This window comes from Myripristis murdjan, chromosome 19 (assembly GCF_902150065.1).
Source record: "Myripristis murdjan chromosome 19, fMyrMur1.1, whole genome shotgun sequence".
NCBI lineage: Eukaryota > Metazoa > Chordata > Actinopteri > Holocentriformes > Holocentridae > Myripristis > Myripristis murdjan.
This window is the reverse complement of record NC_043998.1, coordinates 89,536-111,384: the sequence shown is the minus strand read 5'-3', so window position 1 is coordinate 111,384 and position 21,849 is coordinate 89,536. Positions and strand designations below refer to the sequence as shown.

General features: G+C 41.6%; 1 protein-coding gene and 1 pseudogene across 1 annotated transcript in view; one reads left to right on the top strand and one right to left on the bottom strand.

The window, feature by feature from the left end:
• The window catches only part of LOC115377704 (putative nuclease HARBI1), a 196,954-nt pseudogene that overhangs the window by 101,033 nt on the left and 74,072 nt on the right, over positions 1-21,849 (bottom strand).
• LOC115377368 (zinc finger protein 518A) overlaps positions 1-21,849 on the top strand; it is a 66,304-nt gene that overhangs the window by 7,643 nt on the left and 36,812 nt on the right. The window contains exon 2 of the mRNA XM_030077047.1: positions 16,686-16,764. The gene's annotated coding sequence lies outside the window, so the exon portion shown is untranslated. The remainder of the gene's footprint in view (positions 1-16,685; positions 16,765-21,849) is intronic.

Here is a 21,849-nt window from a genome sequence, read left to right as displayed (position 1 = left end):
GCGTGTATCTAATGCAACAGACCTAAATAACAAGATAGAGAAAGTACATCTGGCTCCTGCTGTGTCTATCCTCTGCTTAGCAGCCAAGCTGTCCTGAACTATGTAATACATTGGATAATGCAAGAAACATTGAACTATACGGCCAATTGTAACAATCCCCCTTTTGACATAATTTTATTATGTCAACAAAACTAGGTCAAAATGTTATTCTTCATTGCGGTACCGCTTTAGGCGGAAAACCAGCCAGTCAGCCCCCCCAAACTGCCAGTGATTCCCAGCCTAAATAAGCAACACAATCAAGCATCAGGTTTTAATGCCCCCTTTTGGTATACTCTTATTTTATCAACAACAAAAACCCATAATTTAAATCTTAAGCAGAGGCATATGTTCCTACCTTCCTAGCAACCTATATGTCAGCAGATATGTGTAAGCTGGCTATGTGTAAGTGTTATTAGCAACTATCAGCAGCAATTCATCTTGCACAATTTATGGAAAACAGTAAACATTGCTATGAAAGCCTATAAGTATCACGCCCCTATGTGTATGCGAGTATATGGTTATGTATTAGCATTAGCGTATATCATGTGTCTATGGGGTTCAGGGATACAAAAACGGTCTTCTTGGTTGTTGTAGTCGTCTTCATCCAGGTCCACTTCAGTCTCGTCCTCCCCGGGCTCAGGGAGGGAGACCACAGGAATCATCTCTCGGGGGTGTTAAATTAATCTATAAGGAGGTGGTGCAGGGAATTTATGCAGAAACTATCAAAATTCTCCAATTTTCGAATGCAGATCAAGCCAATCAGCTAAGGGATCCCTAAATGTTCTGCCAATTCTTCTGATATGGTCTTTAAGCTATAGAGAGCTCGAGTTATAGAGCTGTCTGGTGCAGTATTGTCTGAGATGAAGACGCAACAGTCCTGAGGAGCATAACACACACACCTCCTTTTTTAGCTAAGAGGAAATCTAGGGCCAGTCTGTTCTGGCAGGTCATTAATGAAGAAGTTTTTTTTAGATTTTTATTTGTTCTCCATATATTCAAACCACCTATGACATCTTTTCAGATATTCTGGTTCTTGATTTCTAATTCTATATGTGATTCTTTCCATTTCGAAAATATTGTTTACTGTTAATTTCCAGTTATTGAAAAGAGGTGAAATAGGTTTTTGCCAGTTTCTCGTTATTTGCTTCAGAGCTGCAATTCTAAGTATCCTGAATAAGTATTTGTCTCTTTCTATTGTAAGCTCAGCTTGGGTTATTCCTAAAATGATGCATTTTGGTTCCACTGGCTTTTTCTGAAAGGTATTGATATAATTTCTAAGTTGCAGGTATTTATAAAAATTTGACTGAGCTAATTCATACTTATTTGATATAGCCTCAAATGAGTCAATGTCTTTGTTGACAAATAATTGTGAGTATATTTGCAGTCCTTTTGATGCCCAGACCTTTAGCACACTGTCCATTTTGTTTGGTCTAAACTGGGGATCCCATGCCATTTCTCTCAGATAAAATAAGTCATTGTCTATTTTATATCTTTTACAAACCTGTTTCCAGTGGTGCATCGTAATGTTAGTCTATTTGTTTTGTCCTTTCAATTGTGTAATATCTTTTTTCAATGAACAGTAAGGTCTTTATTGAAAGTGGCGCTAGTTCTTTTTCTATCTTAAACCATTTGGCCTTTGTGTTATTGTTGGTCCATTTCATTATAATGCTAATTTGGGTGGCATGGAAGTACTTTTGTAGGTCTGGGAGTGCCAATCCACCATGTTCTTTAGATTTTATTAGTGTTTTCAGTTTAACCCTTTTCCTTTTATTGTTCCAAATGAAATAAGTTATTATTCTGTTCCACCTCTTGAAACTTTGTGGAGATATCGAAATTGGTAGGGCTTGGAAGAGGAACATAAATTGTGGAAGTACCATCATTTTTATTGTGTCTACCCTATTAAATATTGACTCAGGAATTGTTTGCCACCTATTCAAGTCTTGTTTTATTTTATTTTATAGGTTTTGATAATTGGCCTCGTACATTTTATCTGGATCATTATGGATTACCACTCCTAAATATTTTATTGCATTTTGATTCCATTTAAATCTGAGATTTCCTTTAAATTTGTCTGTAACCTGTTTACCTATACACATAACCTCACATTTACTTTCGTTGATTTTATACCCTGAATGGACACTATATTCTTTTATTATTTTCATTAGGTCTGGGATTGAATGTTCTGGTGACGCAAGATATAACATAATATCGTCCGCATATAGTGCCAGTTTCCTTGAAACTCTTTATAAAATTCATTAGGTTAGCCATCGTCTCCTGGGCACGTCTCTTTTTTTAATATCTTAATTTGATTTAATAGTTCCTCTTCCGTTATTTTCCTAACAAGTTTGTCATCTTGTGTTGGTAAAACTTGTTTTAGCTGTAGTTTCTCAAGATATGCCTCAGTTTCTTTTGCATATACTTTGTCATTATCATCTTTATTTAATGCCTCATAATATTTTGCAAATGCATCTGCAATTTCATTTTTTTCTGTTAGGACTTCATCTGTATCCAGATTTAACTTGGTGACATAAGATTTACTTTTTTGTTTCTTGAGTCTGTAGGCTAAAACTTTCCTTGATTTCGGTCCTCCATCATAATGTGTTTGTTTAGTAAGTATTAAGGATTTCTCTTCTTCTTCTGTCAGCACTTTATCTAAGTCAGCTCGTTTCTTTTTCAATTGTTTATTTAATTCTGGATCATGTGATTTTTATATTTGTCTTCTAGTACTTTTATTTGTGATTCAAGTTCTGTCTTAGCTTTTTCCTGCTGTTTTTTCTTATGAATTAGTATCTAATTATTTCTCCCCTTAAGACAGCTTTCGACCCTTCCCACAATGCTATTAATATTTCTTCAGTATCGTTTAGTGCTAAGTATTCGCTTAGCGTTTTTTTTTTTTTTTTGCTTTGTTTTTTTTTAACAGTATCTTTAAAATCTTCATCTTGCAGAAGTGAGTTGTTCATCCTCCACAAATTTTCCCCTTTATTGAATTTAGTTTTACTGTTAAGGTAACCAGTGCATGCTCCGATAGTGTTCCTGTTCCGATAATGCAGTTTTTGACAGTTGATATATCTTTGTTAAACATGAAGAAATAGTCCAATCTATTATACGTGGCGTGTCTATTAGAATAATATGTATAGGCTTTTGTTTTTGGATGTAAGGTTCTCCAGACATCTATTATCCCCAGTTCTCTACACGCTTTACGCAGGATATTTGCAGTTTTCTCGGACCTATGTTTAATCCTTGATGTTGAATCCAGGGTAGGGTTTAGGATTAGATTCCAGTCACCCCCAATAATAACTTTTCCTCTTCCTTCAGTTACTATTAAATCGATAATTTGGTTCATAAGTTCAGTATCCTCGTCTGGTGGGTAATAAATATTTATAAAGGTTATTTCTATGTTTTCTATTTTGCCCATCACCAAGACATGTCGTCCTTCCCTATCTGTTATACTGTTTATCTTTTGGAATGCTATGTATTTTTTTTTATGATAATGGCTACTCCTCTCCTTGATGAGTTATAGGAAGAGGAGAAAACCTGAGCGTTTGCAATCCTACCTAACTTCTTATGTTCCTCCTGTGTCAAGTGTGTTTCTTGAAAAAATAGTATGTCACCTTTTTGTTTTTTCATTTGTTGTAAAATTTTCTTTCTTTTGATACAATTATTGAGTCCATTTACATTTTGAGAAATGATAGTCAGATCCCCCATATCAATAAAGTCAATTACTATCTTGCAGGAAGCCTCTGTATCAGAAAAACTCCCCAGCCCTTTCCGCTCTCTCTGAGCTTTAATATTTTAATGTGTTGTCATTTTAGACTAATTCTTCTTTTATTTTTCCATAATCCAACACATCTGCATATTGTCCTTCATAACCCTGAATTTATTTATGTTGTCTAAATGTAAATAGCCTTTATTGCAGTCTGTCACACAACTTGTTTCTTGCAAGAACTTTCCATGGAAAGTGGATGGTTCTAATATTTCCAGCACAATTTAAGCTGAGCTCAAATTATGTGTGTGCATTTCATGATTCCAGTAATTCAAAGGCCTATCATTTAAAGGTATGGTGTAAATGCTTTGTGTGTGTGTGTGTATGTGTGTAAAATAGAGAAAGAGAGAGAGACAGGCCCTGTATCCTGTCCATGGTGCGAAATATTTAGTGATATCCTTTAAATGGCGTTGTTGCCAATGTTATGAGATAAGGGCTGTCCCTTTTGAGCACGCACAGTGACCTCCACTATACGCTTGCTGACGTAAGTACATAAGTACTTCTGTTGTGTGTGAATGCTATTTTTTCTGGTTTAACTGAGGCTTCAGTTGCTTTTAAACTGCTTTTCATATTTTTTTATCTTGTTTTTGTTTTTCTTTTCCAGTCACTATTCTTGTTGTTAGTTATTTCTTCTTTATTCTTCTGATGAAACACTGGAAATGGAAAACCCCCATAATTTTGTTATGCTTTTGGCATAATGACAATTAAGATTTCTGATATCTGCCGCATTGTTGCCTCTTACCACTTTGCCATCTCCTTTTTGGTGTCCTCTGCACTTGACTATAGCAACCTGATCTGGTTCAAGCAGGCCATAATAGAAATTAAGTAGCTGATTTAAGTGTTTAACAGGGGTGCCAGTTGAGGTCACAAAACATTTCCTTCTCCAGTGACACATTGTCCATTTGTATCGTGTGAACTCCATAGGCCAAGTCATCGTGAATAGTGGTAGTTTTTCCTTCGCTAATTCACATGTGTAATCATATTGTGGTGTGTGGAGGTCTTGTGGGTGTGAGTTTTGCTGTATCTATTGGTTGGGATTGACAATGTTTGGCTCAGTGTCTCTAGCCTTCACAATGGGAAACATCCATCATCTCTATGTGGCCCTGATTTGGACCTGTTATTGTTTGGTCTGAGCAAACGGGTGCAGGTTCAGCCATCCAGTGTTAGACAGCTTCTAATCATCGCCCTTGCCTCGGCGTAGGGAGGGGGCGAGGTCATGGGTGCTGGAGCAATCTCAGTTGCTTTTGTTGAGAATGTTTTGTCTTTAGGATCGGTATTCGTTTTGGTAAGGATGTGTTATCTCTAAGTGCGGTACAGTATGTCTCCGGAGAAGTTAGGGTCTTAAATGGCACCTGTTGTTTTTGGTTGTGCAGAGGACTTCTGAATGGAGAGTTTAACTTCTCCCAAAAAAACAATGACAATTCGCAAAAAATGTTTCTGTCCGTTTTAACTCTTTCCCTACTTTCTCTAACCCTCTGCCTACTTTCTCTAACCCTCTCTGCAACATTCCTGTTTCCTGCAACTTTGCTTTTGCCTGGTCCACACTACTTACTGCCTGCTGCCAAAACAAGCTAAAAGCGCTCAGTTTGGGTGGAGCGCTTTCGCACCCCCCAAACATTCCCTTTTCTTGCATTTCCCTCACCCAATACACAAACCTATCAATGCTTTTCTCTTCTCCCTCCTTTGGAACCTTCCTCTGCCATCTTATCAATGTTTCTGTCTTAAAAAAATTTTTTTTAACCCTTATAAATAATTTTGAGTAATCGCGTTTTCAAATCAAGTGTGTTTTTAAGTGTTAAAAACATAATACACCCTCCAATAATAAAATGGGATTTTCACCCCTGGTTCACGGGCTGATGAATGCCAATTTTAATCAGCAGGTTTGTGATTTTGCTGTGCTTTTCTCTTTTGCACTAGCCTACTTTATGTTTCATTGTTTTAATGCTTCAGCTATTTGTCAGTGATGCTGTTGTCTCTTTTTTTCCCAAAACTGAAGCTGAATAATAAATATAATAAACCAAAAATAATAAATCCATCAATCCATGAATAAATTTAGAGTTTTATGACTCTGTAACTAACCACTGTCGGTTTTTAGTTGGTCTTCTAAAACTAGCATTTCTGTTTTCTTCTTCTTTTAGGCCCCCCCTTTTTTATTAGCTTCTGTTAACCATTCTCTAGCCTGGGGCAGGCCATATTTATCATTTAGCTTTCTTTTCCCCTGTCCAACCTTTTCTATGTCTTTCAGAAATTTTGAACATGTTCCTGTTGCTAGTTTGCATTAAATTCAAACTTTTTCCTCCATATTTTAGATTTTTATGTTCTTTGGATCTTTTTTGTCAGGTGACGTAGTGTGGTGGAAGGAAAGGCCAATTGAGGGTCAGTGTAGTTTTTCTTAGCTGCGTGGGACTTGGAGGTTTGGATCTCCCACCACAAAATAGGCTTTACAATAATCAATGTTAGTGTCACCAATATGGTTACTGCCACCCTGGTTCTACAGCCTAGTCTCCATAGCGGAGTCTTCCTCGACATCTTCATCGCCAGGTGTCTGTCCAGTCTCTGGTACGGTTTCAACTCTAGTGTGGTCATTGTCAGCACTCTCCGTGTCTAAGTGTGTCCCAGTCGGGGTCACAAGGTCAGTGTCAGTACAAGAGATTCCTAAGTCAGTCCGAACCTCAGTCAATGTTCCCTTCCATCTATCAATAACTTTGCAACATCATTAAATGCATACACGTGTTAGTCAGAAAGGGTGAATGGCTCAGCGCCCGAGTGGGGACCCGATTAAGAAGCTTCTACACGGAGCCTGGTGCTCTGTGCGCTTAATCGCTGGGGGTTCTCCCAGTCTAACCACTCGTTTTAATTCACCACCTCTGCAACACCCTAAACTAAAAAAATCCCCGTTCTAATCTATTCCAATGCCCCCCTTACAGGACTACTTGAGATCTGTGTCAGGGCAGGAATTCTCGACCAGTCTCAACTGTTCGATACACTGCCACAGGCACAGTAAAAATATCAATCAAGTAGGAAACCACCCCACATTGGTATGAAAAATAACAAACTTTCCCTGTGTCCTTATAGAAATTAAGGCCTATTGTCTACAAAAATACAGGAAACTTCACCCAGTGGCATCAGGATTTTCCCCGACATCAGAACCTTTTCCTGACATCAGAACCTTTTTCCCGACATCAAAACCTTTTCCTGACATCAGAACTTTTTCCCAGCATCAGAACTTTTTCCTGACATCTGACTTTCTCTGGCATCAGACTTTCGCTGGCATAGGGCCTTTCCCTACATCGGGCTTTCCCCGGCATCAGACTTTCTCTGACATCTGACTTTCTCTGGCATCAGACTTTCTCTGGCATAGGGCCTTTCCCTACATCGGGCTTTCCCTGGAATCAGACTTTCTCTGACATCTGACTTTCTCTGGCATCAGACTTTCGCTGGCATAGGGCCTTTCCCTACATCGGGCTTTTCCCGGCATCAGACTTTCTCTGACATCTGACTTTCTCTGGCATCAGACTTTCGCTGGCATAGGGCCTTTCCCTACATCGGGCTTTTCCCGGCATCAGACTTTCTCTGACAATACACCCAGCGACATCAGGACGTCTCCTGGCCTCGGACTATTTGGCAATAATCCGGCATCGGACTATTTGGCAATAATCCGGCATCACTTTAAGTGGAAACTCTAGCGTCCCATAAAATTTTTAGATTCAACCAATTTAAATTAGACTAGGACACTTATTCACCTTCCCTCACGTGAGTCTATGTGCTTGATACTTTACATGTGACCATTCAGTTGAAAAACACAACCAGTTATTTATTTTCCCATAATCTTAGGCTACTATGATTTTAGCGAATTTAGCGATCAGAGGGTAGCATTAATCAGACAATTTAATTTAGTATGTCCAATGTGCAGAAATTTCAGATGGAAAAGGCTTTCTGCTTTACCTTTGTTTTAGGGCCCTGGAATTGTCTGAAAAAAGTTCTCCTCCAATCGACTCCGGCGGTCCTCAATCGGACATGGTCTCAGAGTCAGTCAATCCGGGTCACCGGCACCAATTGTTAGCTCCCGATTCTTTTGTTGAAAGCCCAAGAACAGACCGGAGTCAGTCTTCCATTTTCTGATGCAACATTTATTATGGTCACATATAAAGCAAGGCAGCGCTGGTCTCAGTGTGACAGAGCTCCCGCAGGATCTCAGTCAGAGTGAGCCTCGATATCAGGAAATGATACACATTTATGTTCTTGGGCTTGGGCCTGCCCCGTACATAGGTTGGACTTAAACGCAACCGAGAATAATTGGCCAGTTACCCGGACATGGACAGGCCAACCACTGTCCATGCCTTGCTCCCGGAATGTGTGATGCTATGTGTGTGAATGTTGACTGGGCGTGTATCTAATGCAACAGACCTAAATAACAAGATAGAGAAAGTACATCTGGCTCCTGCTGTGTCTATCCTCTGCTTAGCAGCCAAGCTGTCCTGAACTATGTAATACATTGGATAATGCAAGAAACATTGAACTATACGGCCAATTGTAACACAAGGGGGAGGGGAACATGTATGAGAGCCCATTGATGCATCCATTGACTGACGGGCTGAAGGCAATGAGCCTTGACGAAAAATTCATCTCGATTTTACAATATTGGGGTGTGAATACAAAGGCCAGCTCAAAGTGAATTTCCAGTGCATCTCAATATGTGATGTTATAGTCAGAATACAAGAAAGAAGATAAAATAAGTCTGTGCTGTGTTGCCTGTACATATATTAGCCTAAGTGTTGTGCAAGTACACACTTCACAAAAACTAGCTCAAAGTTTAGTTCAAGCAGATTAAAAATAACTACTTAACAATTTTGAATTTTGAACCAAGCTCTCATTTCCTGTTTTTTTTTTTTGTTGTTGTTTGTTTGTTTTGTTTTGTTTTGTTTTGTTATTTTGTTTTTTGTTTAAATGAGATGCTCTAAGCTATTGAAGAGTCTGTATCTAACTTTTTGAAGACACAAACCTGGATGGCGGTCAACTATAGATGTCACGAGAACTGATACTTCGGTACCAAGTGGATGCAAATAGTCCAAAAATACCCGTTTTTCTTTGGTACTGTAGGTATAGGATGTATTTATTTAGCTTTAATATTTATTTAGATTGAGGGCCCTATCTTGCGCCAGACTCCCTAAACCCGCTATTTGCGGATTTAGGATTTAGGAAGAGGCGTTCCCCCATAAAAGTTGTTATCTTGTGCACCTCCCGCTATCCGCAAAACACCTCCGCTACCCGCTATATTATGCATAGGTGTGTTTTGGGCGTTACACCAGTTAAACCAATCAGTGTGCCAGGTGCCATTGCCTTTAAGGGCAGGATGCGCTATCCTAAATCCTAAATCCTAAACCCGCGATGGAGAGAGGGAGGTAGACTTTCTCAGGGCTTCTACTGAGGCTAAAGCAAGTTGGCTTTATATACATATTATATATTATATTATAGGCGAGTTAATTCGGGAGGTGGAGCCACATGTGTCCAAGTGGACGTGTCAAGGTTGTACTGATTGAGTAAAATCCCCGGGTCACACCACAAACACACAAGAGGCAGAGGTGGAACTATGTGTAAACTAATTTATTGACAAGGTAGATTGGGCAAATAAAATATTAAAAATAAAAATATAGCACAGCTGCTGGCTTATGATAAAACAATAAAACGTGCTGGTGTAAGTGTCCAATTAAAACAGTCTTTCCTCTAAACAGTCTATATGAGTAATATACTCAGTCCATTCTGGCGGCGTCCCGGTATCAGTCCGACCGTGTGCGTGGCGAGGCTCCGTCGGGGCGCGCATTGAAGCCGCCTGGGCGCGCTCTCCTAACAGCCCAAACTTTAGGGATAGCGGATAGCGGGTGGTCAGGACCACCCGCTATCCGCTATCCCTAAAGTGTGTGCGCAAGATAGCAACTTTAGGGATAGCGCATGAAACACGCCCACGACGCACCTCCAGGCGCAAATGATGCAGTCGGCATAAGGATAGCGGGTAGCGGGTGGCGCAAGATACCGTTTAGGGATAGCGGAAGTTCCTAAATCCGCAATTTGCGGGTAGCGGGTCGTGGCAGCGGATAGCGGGTGGCACAAGATAGGGCCCTTAGGCTTCAGTGGGCCATAACATATTCTTCCAGAACTGACGAGAGCAGTATACACACGATTTATGCTTGCTCAACTGTGCGCTGAAGAAGAGACAAACATGTGAAAGATGGCTACTCCAGGTGCAGCTGGAGCAGTAGCTCTGCCTCGGCTTGTCGAAATGAAACATGAGAGTTATGTATGGAAGTGTTTTGCATTCGAGGCGGCTGCTCAGATGATAATAAGTTAGCAAAACAAAAATTTTTTTCTACTTTTTCTAATTATGTACAAGCCTATAATTTCCATGTTTTTCTCATGTCTCTGCTGGATAATGTAAGTGACATTCTGTGCAGTCTAAAAAGTTGTTATTTAAGCAAGTTGACTTGTTGATTTTAAATACTTCAAGGCTTAATTACTTTAATATTCAACAGATTTTAATAAAGTGTATGTTTAAGGAAAAGGGATTGTTTTTGGCTGCGCTATCGAAAAAGGTATCGGAATAGTGGAAATTCACTTATATTGGTATCGACTACTGAATTTCTGGTATCATGACAACTCAATGACAAACCAGTTTTTAAGATGTTGAACAATGGCTTTTTGACCTTACTCAAAGGCTGCAGATGCCCTGCAATGTAGTCTCATACAAGTCTGCCTACTTGTTCTTGGGAAACAAATTTAACCTGTCCTTATGTTGTGAGTTGGACTTGGGTGGAGGAATTTTGTGGCTGTTGGTTTGTGGTCTTACCCTGTGTTACAAGGATACAAGAAAGTTTATTTGTAATTATACAAAAGGTTGAATAATGAAATTAAAGTGTGGTTCCCTCTTGATTGATAAATTGATTGTATAGAAAATAAAATTATTAAACATGGAGGAGTGCAGATGGTGCATTTAGTAGTCTCACAGCCTGAGGGAAGAAGCTGCTCTGTAGTCTGGTGGTACGGCAGCGAATACTTCTGTATCTTTTGCCTGACGGCAGCAGGGTGAACAGGCTGTGGCTGGGGTGGGTGTTGTCTTTTAGGATCCTTTTGGCTCTGCGCAGGCACCTCACCTCCCCGATATCACTGATGCTTGGTAGATGGGTGCCAATGATGTTTTGGGCAGTTTTAATCACTCGTTGCAGAGTCTTCCTGTCCTGGGCCGTGCACATCCCATGCCAGTTTGTGATGTTTCCAGTCAGGATGCTTTCAATCGCTCCTTTGTAGAAGCTGACAAGAACTTGGCGTGGGAATTTTGCTTTCTTAAGTTTCCTTAAGAAATACAGCCGTTTCTGGGCTTTTTTAACCAGGGCAGAGATATGTGAAGTCCATGTTAGGTTCTCTGTTATGTTGATTCCCAGGAACTTAAAACTGCTCACTTGCTCCACCTCAGCTCCATTGATGTAGACAGGGTTGTGTGTCTTTGCCTCTTTTTTTCGAAAATCAACTATCAGCTCTTTGGTTTTGCTGACGTTGAGCAGAAGGTTGTTGTCTGTGCACCATTTTGCAAGATGGTTGATTTCCTCCCGATATGAAAACTCATCATTGTTGGAAATCCGGCCGATGATGGTGGTGTCATCTGCGAACTTCACAATAGAGTTCTCTCCATGTCGGGGGTTGCAGTCGTGGGTGTACAGCGTGAACAGGAGGGGGCTGAGCACACAGCCCTGGGGCGCTCCGGTGTTGAGCACTAGAGTGGAGGAGGAGAGACTGCCAATCCGAACTGACTGGGGTCTGTTTGTGAGGAAGTCCAGTATCCAGTTGCAGAGAGTGGTACTGATGCCCAGAGTGTTCAGTTTTCCAATCAGCTTCATGGGGGAGATTGTGTTGAAAGCTGAGCTGAAGTCAACAAACAGCATTCTGATGTAGGTGCTGCTTTTCTCCAGGTGAGTGAAGACTGAATGGAGAGCAGTGGATATGGCATCCTCTGTGGATCTGTTGGTTCTGAATGCAAACTGCTGAGGGTCCAGACTGGCAGGGATGTTGTTCTTTATGTGCTGGAGAACCAGTTTCTCAAAGCACTTCACCAGGATGGGGGTGAGTGCCACAGGGCGGTAGTCATTTAGATTAGACACTGCAGACTTTTTAGGCACAGGGATGATGGTGGCTGTCTTGAAGCAGGTGGGAACACTCTCCTGTGACAGTGATATGTTGAAAATGTCGGTAATGACATCTACTAGCTGGTTGGCACATGTTTTTAGTACACGGCCAGGGATGTTGTCAGGCCCAGCAGCTTTACTCATATTCACTTTCAGCAGGACTTTCCTCACATCCACTGTGGATACTGACAGTGGCCGCTCCTCTGGAGGCGGAGTAGACTTTACAGCTGATTCCTTGTTGAGGAGGTCAAAGCGAGCATAAAATGTGTTTAGCTCGTCTGGTAACGTGGCCTCACACATGATGGGAGCGCTCCTGGCATTTTTGACCGCCTGCCACAAGTCTTTGCTGTTGTTGGTGTTGAGGTCTCTCTCCAGTCTCTGCTGATGCCTTCGCTTTGCCTCCTTGATGCCAGCTTTCAGTTTTGCTCTGGCAGTGTAGGCTTCTTTGTCACCTGATTTAAAGGCAGCTTTTTTGGCTCTACATAGAGCTCTCACCTCTCCATTCATCCAGGCTTTCTCATTAGGGAATGATTTAACTGTCCTTGTTTTTACCACTTCATCAGCACATTTGCTGATGTATGATGTCACTGATGATGCGTATTCTTCAAGGTCAATATGGTTCTCCTGGGTAGCAGCATCCCTGAACATCTGCCAGTCCGTGCATTCAAAACAGTCCTGTAGAGCCGCTGCAGCTTCATCTGTCCACACTTTAACTGTTTTTACAGTTGGTTTGACCGTTTTTGTCAGCTGGATGTAGGTAGGCAGGAGAAGCAGGGAGATGTGGTCTGACTGGCCAAAATGAGGACGAGAGAGGGCTCTGTAGCTGCCAGGAACATTGGTGTAGACATGGTCCAGTGTGTTGTTTCCTCTGGTGGGGATGTGGACGTGCTGGTGGAATCTTGGCAGAACAGTTCTGAGGTCTGTTTGATTAAAATCCCCAGCAACAATAATAACAGCATCTGGCTGTTTTGCCATCTGGCTGCTGATGACCTCATACAATTCCTGGAGTGCATTTTTTGAATTTGCATCCGGTGGAATGTAAACAGCAGCAACAAACACACTGGTGAATTCTCTAGGCAGGTAATATGGCCGACATCTGAGCAGTAAAAACTCAATGTCAGGTGAACATTTTCCATCCACTCTGACTGCACCTGTGCACCAAGCATCATTAATGTACACACAGAGCCCGCCCCCTCTCGTCTTACCGGAGTCTTGTGTTCTGTCGGCCCGGAACAGGCTCCGCCCGTCCAGTGTTAAAGCCTCATCCGGTATGTTTTCATGGAGCCACGTCTCTGTTAGGATGAGAACGCCGCAGTGTCTGATCTCTCCCTGCTGGGTCAGCCTGAGCCGTATCTCGTCCATTTTGTTCTCCTGTGATCGGACATTAGCCAGGAGTAGGCTGGGTAGCGGCACAGCCTTGGGTCCAAGCCTACTCAGCCTCAGTCGCATCCCGGCTCGCCTCCCCCTCCTCCTGCGTCGACTACACCGCCCGCGATGACGTCTGATCCAAATGCCCTGGTCGTCGGATCTTAAGATGCCGAGAGCAGATATAATCCCAAGGTCCGCGGCACTCAGTTCAATTTTTGCACTTCCTTTCCTGATGTTGAGGAGTGTAATACTGTCATAAGTAATACACACGCAAGTGGTACGATTCTCAGCAGTAAAAACAGAAGAATCGCTCCTATTTTTGTTGAAATTGAGGGAGCCATCAGCTGCTGCATGCATGTGCGCCGCCGTTGCCACTGTTATTGATTCTTGTGGTCATGATGCATTCATAATTTTTCCCAAAACTGGCAGGATGCATAAAACTCATCACTTCAGCGTTGCCCGTAGCTGTGCTGTGTGAAGCTGCACTAGCCATGCTTCATGCTGGTTGCCATAAATGCTTGGTCTAAGGTGCCATACAACAGTATGTAAGCAACATGAAGTCATAAGAGTTAATTAGTTGCAAACAGTTCATTTCATGTTCAGTTCACCAAAAACATGAGCGATTTAACTGACTGTTCATTTTGTGTGTTCATGCACATCGCTGCATATAATTGACTGTAAGACTAGTTTGTCCATTATTTCCCTGAGAAAAATCAACTGCTCTTATGTGTAGGCTATGTGCTGCTGAAAATGCACACAGAAAGAATATACAATCAGTTCTGTAAAACTAGACAGGGTATCCGCAGGGTCTTGAAAAGTATTAAAAAGGTGATAAATCAATTTTGGGAAAATTAAGACCCTTAAAAAGTATTAAAAAGTCTTATCACGACTTTATAAGGTCTTAAATTTTGAAAGTGTTTTTTATGAATTAGCTGTCCAAGAGTTTGATTCCCAAAAGCATCGTAAAAGTGTGTGAATTTATTCATTTTTATTAGAAAAACAAAGATGAACAGGTACATTAAAAAACTAGGCTATTGTGGGTGCGTTCGTAAATTGTCTCTGAGAGCACCAGAGCGAGTGGGCGGGTGGAAATTCAGAAGCACAAAGTACGCTCTGGCGCTCCCAGTGTATATTACGAAGGCACCGAAATGTTACATGAATCCATGCGTTCAACTTAACTAGGGCCGAATCGCAGACGGAATCGCGGAATTAGCCAAATAAAAAGGAATCTATTTTTAACGCGAAATTTGACATAATTTGAATGAAATGCTGTTTTGTGTGGAATATGAACATATGTCTGGGGAAAATTACATGGAGGGAAGCAAATCTGGGTGGCACAAACCCTCCAGTCGTTTCACCTTCACCTGCACCACCAAGAAAAAAATGACAACAACTGTACCGGCACCGGATGAGTCCAAAAGGCAGAGAAACTTTCCAGGCTGCAGCAGCACACTGACATAGATTGTGTAACAAAGCGAAGAGTTGCCACTCTGCTCTATTTTCACTGGCTAACAGCAGCACACTGGCTTAGCTTGTCTACTCAGAGAAGCGGTCTCACTTCGGCTTATTTTTCAATCTATGTTATAGGGCTGGGCGATATACCGAAAATTTACCGATACCGAAATTTATGACGATAATCAACGCCACTGTATGTAGGTAGGCCTGTTCATGTCCCTTTAAGACGCTGTACTACGTGTACAGCTTGTGTAGTCATGTGACTCCACCCCCTCCAGTCTGCAACAAGAAGGGAAAGAGACGCTGAGGAAACGGAGGACGGTTCAAATGTAGAAGCGGCTGCGGCTGCAGCTGAGGTAGTCAAAGTAGATATAGCCGAGGAGGACTTGCTTGTCATATTTTATACTTTTTTAAATTTTTGATTGGTGGCTTGATTGTCAGTTGTTCAATAAATTTAACTAAAAGTATTTAATATGTATTTTCTTGAGTTATTCTCAGACAGCACAGAGTTAGAGTTGCAGTTCTCAGGCATGCAAACTTGTCGCCTTTTGGCTACAATCGGCGTTTTTTTTTTTTTTGGTTTGTTTTTGTTTGGTTTTTGGTTTTTTTTTGGTCAATCGGGTCATTCACGTGAATCGCGTAGTTTGGAAGAGACGCCTGGCTTCCGAGTCCGATGGAAAGTTTTAACGTTAGTTTGAAGGAACTGCCTCACGTTAAATTAGACCTTGATTAACGTTATGCTTCGAGCAAAATGGCTAACGTTAGTTAGCAAGACAAGCGGGCCATATGCTGGAATTTCCATTAGCAAGATAGCGAACTAATTAGCCAGCTAACGTTAGCTAGTTCTAATGTTAATTCCAGCAGGGTCTGCTTGTCTTGCTAACTAACGTTAGCCATTTAGCTCTATGCATATGCTTGCTTTGTAAGGGCCAAGTCTTCCAGCTAACTAGCAACTCCCGTTATAGGAGGGGGGGTACCCCCGCCAGACCCCCATGACACTGTCGCCTTTTTTACTCTGAGGAGTGCATGTCTGACTACTGTAAATACAGCAGTTACAGCAAGTAGGAGGCATACTGTCAATAAAACTGGCTGTGGAGCAAGAAATTTTGCTGCCATTGCCCCATCTAGTGGCGAACGGAAAAAAAAACTTTCCTTCCATTGCAATAAATAGGTCCAGGGAGGCATACTGTCAACATCACTGTTAAAGATCCGTGGTAAAAAGTATTAAAAAGGTATTAAAATTAACTTCAAGATTCCTGCATATACCCTGCTGGAGTAAAATCTGGTCCCACCAGTGTTTACATATTGTGCATTTCTGCATAGCCAATTATTCAAGTCCTGAATTGTTCCTCTAGCATTTCTGCACAAGTCTGAACAAGTGTCCCATTCTAAACAATGGGCCATAGCTGGCTGTTAGCGCGGTATTCCATGCATTGGTCTGCTTATTCACTTGCTCTAAAGACTACTCAAACGGCTTCCTGGCCAAATAGTTTACCCTTGAGCCTAAAAACATTTTAATGCAAAATTCCTGGCCTTAATTGTATGTAAAGCAATGAAATAACTGCTGGCAGAGTCAAGGCCAGATATAACTGAAATGCTTTTTTTTTCCTTTCTCTTCAATTTACTCAAATCAACAAGTTAGGGTTAGGGTTAGGGTTTCCATTGTGAAGTCACAGCCGCCATCTTTCTTTAATTTAGGTCTGTAGAGATTTAGTTGCAAGCTTGTTGTAATAGAAAAGTATACCGGATATTACTTGGTAATTATCTTGCTAATGATGCTGACTACAGTTGGGTTATGGTTATCCCCAGCTCTTTCTGCTGCAATTACGCAAACGTAAAGTTCCTACAGGATTATAACTATGTCCCTCCACTTCTCTCTTCTTCAATAGATTCCGCAGCCACTCCCACAAGTTCCTGTTCTTCAGCTAGAAAATGCAGTGATGTGTAAGTTCTTCCCAAAAGAATAAGGTAAAAATATTTTTCTGTTGAAAGTATGCTTATTATTGCGTCTCACATGAATCCTGGATGTGTTTCAAAGTCCCAAAGTATAACCATTCTGTTACATTTTGTGAGCCATTTTACCAGTAAGGCCTTAGATATATTTATTGACTTTGTCTTTTTGGTCATACCAGTGCTTCCAAAAATTCTAGACAGTCCCCATGTTAATTCCTATGATTTTAATGCATTTAGGGCAGATATAAAACTGAAATTGTAACAAATATTCGTTTTAGGCCCTAAGCCGTTAAAAACAAAGACCTCTGTCTCAATTTAAATGGTGATACTTTATATTTAAAAATCTATGTGGAAAAATCTTGGGTGTTACCTTTAATCCAGATCTCCTTTGGTGCAGAGGACACTTGTTTGGGGACCTCTGTTTTTGTTTTTTTAGCAGTCAAAGCATGTTGTCTGTCACTTATGTCACAAATGTATACATTAGTATTTTGACGTCAGTTTGTGGAGCTCAAGACTTTTAGAGAATTCATTGCCCTTTAACCCAAGTAGAAAACCTTTGTAGCATGAATTCAAGTTTTGCAGCTTGCAAGTGTATGATCAGTAATTTGCATCAAAACAGAAGCCGAGAGAGAGATTTAGTATAGTGCACTCAGAAAGAATTCAGACCCCCTTCAATTTTTCACTTTTGTTATGTTGCAGCCTGATGCTACAATCGTTTAAATTAATTTTTTTCTCCCATTAATCTATACTCAGTACCCCATAATGACAAAGTGAAAACAGAATTGTTGAAATTTCTGAAAAATTGTATTTAATTTAAAAAAAAAACAAAAAAAAAAACTGAAATATCACGTTGACATAAGTATTAGACCCTTTGCAAAAACACTTGAAATTTAGCTCAGGTGCCTCCCATTTCTCTTGATCGTTACTGAGCTGTTTCTGCGCCTTGGTTAGAGTCCACTTACAGTAAACTAAATTGATTGGACATGATTTGGAAAGGCACACACCTCTTCTCTGTAGAAGGCCTCACAGCTGACAATGCATATCAGAGCAAAAACCAAGCCATGAGGTCAAAGGAACTGCCTGCAGAACTCAGACAGGATTGTAGCAAGGCACAGATCTGGGGAAGGCTACAAAAAATGTCGGCTGCACTGAAGGTTCCCAAGAGCACAGTGAATTCCATAATTGTCAGTGGAAGAAGTTTGGCACAACCAGGACTCTTCCAAGAGGTAGTCACCCGGCCAAACTGAACAATTGTGGGAGAAAGGCCTTAGTAAGAAAGGTTTCCAAGAACTCGATGGTCACTCTGACTGAGCTCCAGAGATCCTGTGTGGAAATTGCACATGTGTGGATCCTGTGTGGAGACAAATTTCAAGAAGGACAACCATCCTTGCGGCCCTCCACTGATCTGGGCTTTATGGCAGAGAGGCTAGACGGAAGCCTCTCCTCATTGAAAAACACATGAAAGCCCACTTGGAGTTCGCAAAAAACACCTGAAGGACTGTGAGAAACAAGATTCTCTGGTCTGATGAAACCAGGACTGAACTGTTTGGCCTCTATGCCAAACGTTATGTCTGGAGGAAACCAGACAGCGTTCATATAATTGCTGCCAAAGGTGCTTCAGCTACGTACTGAATGAAGAGTCTGAATACAAGGATACAAGGAAGTTTATTGGTCATTATACAACAGGCTGTATAATGAAATTAAAATGTGGTTCCCTCTTGATTGATTAATTGATTGTATAGAAAATAAAATTATTAAACATGGAGGAGTGCAGATGGTGCATTAAGTTGTCTCACAGCCTGAGGGAAGAAGCTGCTCTGTAGTCTGGTGGTACGGCAGCGGATACTTCTGTATCTTCTGCCTGATGGCAGCAGGGTGAACAGGCTGTGGCTGGGGTGGGTGTCGTCTTTTAGTATCCTTTTGGCTCTGTGCAGCCACCTCACCTCCCCGATATCACTGATGCTTGGTAGGTGGGTACCAATGATGTTTTGAGCAGTTTTAATCACTCGTTGCAGAGTCTTCCTGTCCTGGACCATGCAAAACCCATGCCAGTTTGTGATGTTTCCAGTCAGGATGCTTTCTATTGCTCCTTTGTAGAAGTTGACCAGAACTTGGCATGGGAATTTTGCTTTCTTAGCTTTTTTTAACCAGGGCAGAGATATGTGAAGTGCATGACAGGTTCTCTGTTATGTTGATTCCCAGGAACTTAAAACTGCTCACTTGCTCCACCCTCAGCTTCATTGATGTAGACAGGGTTGTGTGTCTTTGCCTCCTTTTTTCTAAAAGCAACTATCAGCTCTTTGGTTTTGCTGACGTTGAGCAGTAAGTTGTTTACTGTGCACCATTCTGCAAGATGGTTGATTTCCTCCCGATATGAAAACTCATCATTGTTGGAGATCTGTCTGATGATGGTGGTGTCCTCCGCAAACTTCACAATAGAGTTCTCTCCATGTCGGGGGTTGCAGTCGTGGGTGGACAGCATGAACAGGAGAGGGCTGAGCACACAGCCCTGGGGGGCTCCGGTGTTGAGCACTAGAATGGAGGAGGAGAGACTGCCAATCCGAACTGACTGGGGTCTGTTTGTGAGGAAGTCCAGTATCCAGTTGCAGAGAGTGTTACTGATGCCCAGAGTGTACAGTTTTCCAATCAGCTTCATAAGGGAGATTGTGTTGAAAGCTGAGCCGAAATCAACAAACAGCATTCTGATGTAGGTGTTGCTTTTCTCAAGGTGAGTGAAGACTGAGTGGAGAGCAGTGGAGATGGCATCCTCTGTGGATCTGTTGGTTCTGAATGCAAACTGCTGAGGGTCCAGACTGGCAGGGATGTTGTTCAGGTGGGAACACTCTCCTGTGACAGCGATATGTTGAAAATGTCAGTAATGACATCTACTAGCTGGTTGGCACATGTTTTTAGTACACGGCCAGGGATGTTATCAGACCCAGCAGCTTTACTCATATTCACTTTCAGCAGGACTTTCCTCACATCCACTGTGGATACTGATAGTGGCCGCTCCTCTGGAGGCGGAGTAGACTTTACAGCTGACTCTCTGTTGAGGAGATCAAAGCGAGCATAAAATGTGTTTAGCTCATCTGGTAACGTGGCCTCACACATGATGGGAGCGCTCCTGCTTTTGTAGCCTATAACACTTTTGACCGCCTGCCACAAGTCTTTGCTGTTGTTGGTGTTTAGGTCTCTCTCCAGTCTCTGCTGATGCCTTCGCTTTGCCTCCTTGATGCCAGCTTTCAGTTTTGCTCTGGCAGTGTTGTAGGCTTCTTTGTCACCTGACTTAAAGGCAGCTTTTTTGGCTCCACATAGAGCTCTCACCTCTCCATTCATCCAGGCTTTCTCATTAGGGAATGATTTAACTGTCCTTGTTTTTACCACATCATCAGCACATTTGCTGATGTATGATGTCACTGATGATGCGTATTCTTCAAGGTCAATATGGTTCTCCTGGGTAGCAGCATCCCTGAACATCTGCCAGTCCGTGCATTCAAAACAGTCCTGTAGAGCCGCTGCAGCTTCATCTGTCCACACCCTAACTGTTTTTACAGTTGGTTTGACCCTTTTTGTCAGCTGGACATAGGTAGGCAGGAGAAGCAGGGAGATGTGGTCTGACTGGCCAAAATGAGGACGAGAGAGGGCTCTGTAGCTGCCAGGAACATTGGTGTAGACATGGTCCAGTGTGTTGTTTCCTCTGGTGGGGATGTGGACGTGCTGGTGGAATCTTGGCAGAACAGTTCTGAGATGCAAGATGCAGTTATTTGTAAGCATAAACAGGTCCATGTGCATATACTTAACATTGAATAAAAATAAACTAGTACAGCGTATTGGGCCTGTTTACTTTGACAGTCTGGAGCTGAAGCCAGGGGGTTAAGCTAAAAAGGTTAATTTCAAGATATGGGGCTCATATTTCAGATTATCTCATCACATTATCGATTGATCATTACAAGTCAGTAAAAATAAAAGTTACTTCACAATCATGGACATGCTGTATTGTGGTGGTTTAGAATGTTGCAGCATTACAGTATCGAATTAAAGCTTGTTTTTGTGTGCCCGTCATAGGGATATTGCAGTCTGATAAATATCGTTTTGACTGATCAACTCTCCAACAAAACCCTTTGTGCTCTCAGCAAAGAGAGGTGACCCCAAAAATCTGAGGCCAACTTTGGGGTCACTGGCTTAAAAGGAGAGGGGTGGCACACATGCAAACCAACAATTACATTAGTTGGAACTAGGCATGGGATGGTATTAAATTTTTTTAGTTGAGTTGAGTTGTAAAAAATAAAAAAAAAACTTTTTTTTTTTTGGAATCCCTTAAATTAAAATAACAATTATTTTTAATATAAAATAACCTCAACAACACAGGCATTTTTCAGTGACTAAACAATACTGCTAGCCTTAAGTTCAAGTTCAAGTTTATTGTCAGTGTCCCCGTAGGGCAATTGGTTTTGCAAGCAAGTAAACAGAAACACACAGGTACATACAAACAAAGTTCGGGGGGGAGATGGGAGTGTGCCGAAGCAAAGACACTGGGACATAGCCAATAATAAGAAAAATATGCCAAGTGCGTAGGAAGTAGCCTAGTGTCAAAAACAGCCTACACGGAGTAGGTAAAGTGCATAATGTCAGTATGAACATCTTCATCATCATCAACATCACAACAATACCGTCAATAACAACGGCAACACCATCATCATGACATTTAAAAATAAGGATATGAAAAACCATAGTCATCAAAATCAGAGTCAGCAACAGATGAGCCAAGTGACGAGGCACAGAATATAAGTCAAGTACGACTCCTCCCCAGATCCGCATTCAAAAGTGAAATGGCCGTAGGGATGAAGGAGTACTTATATCTGTTACTCTTGACATGGTGAAACCTGAGCCGGGATCCAGAAGGCAACAGCTGGAACTCCGAATGTAAAGGGTGGGAGCTGTCAGACCGAATGACCTTGGCCTTTCTAAATATCTGCCTATGAAACAGGTCAGATAGTGTACACTGATTCACACCCAGAATCTTATTGCTCATTTTGACAGCTCTGCTAAGAGCATTTTTGGACCTAGTGTTAAGGTTACCAAACCAGCAGAGAAGAGAGA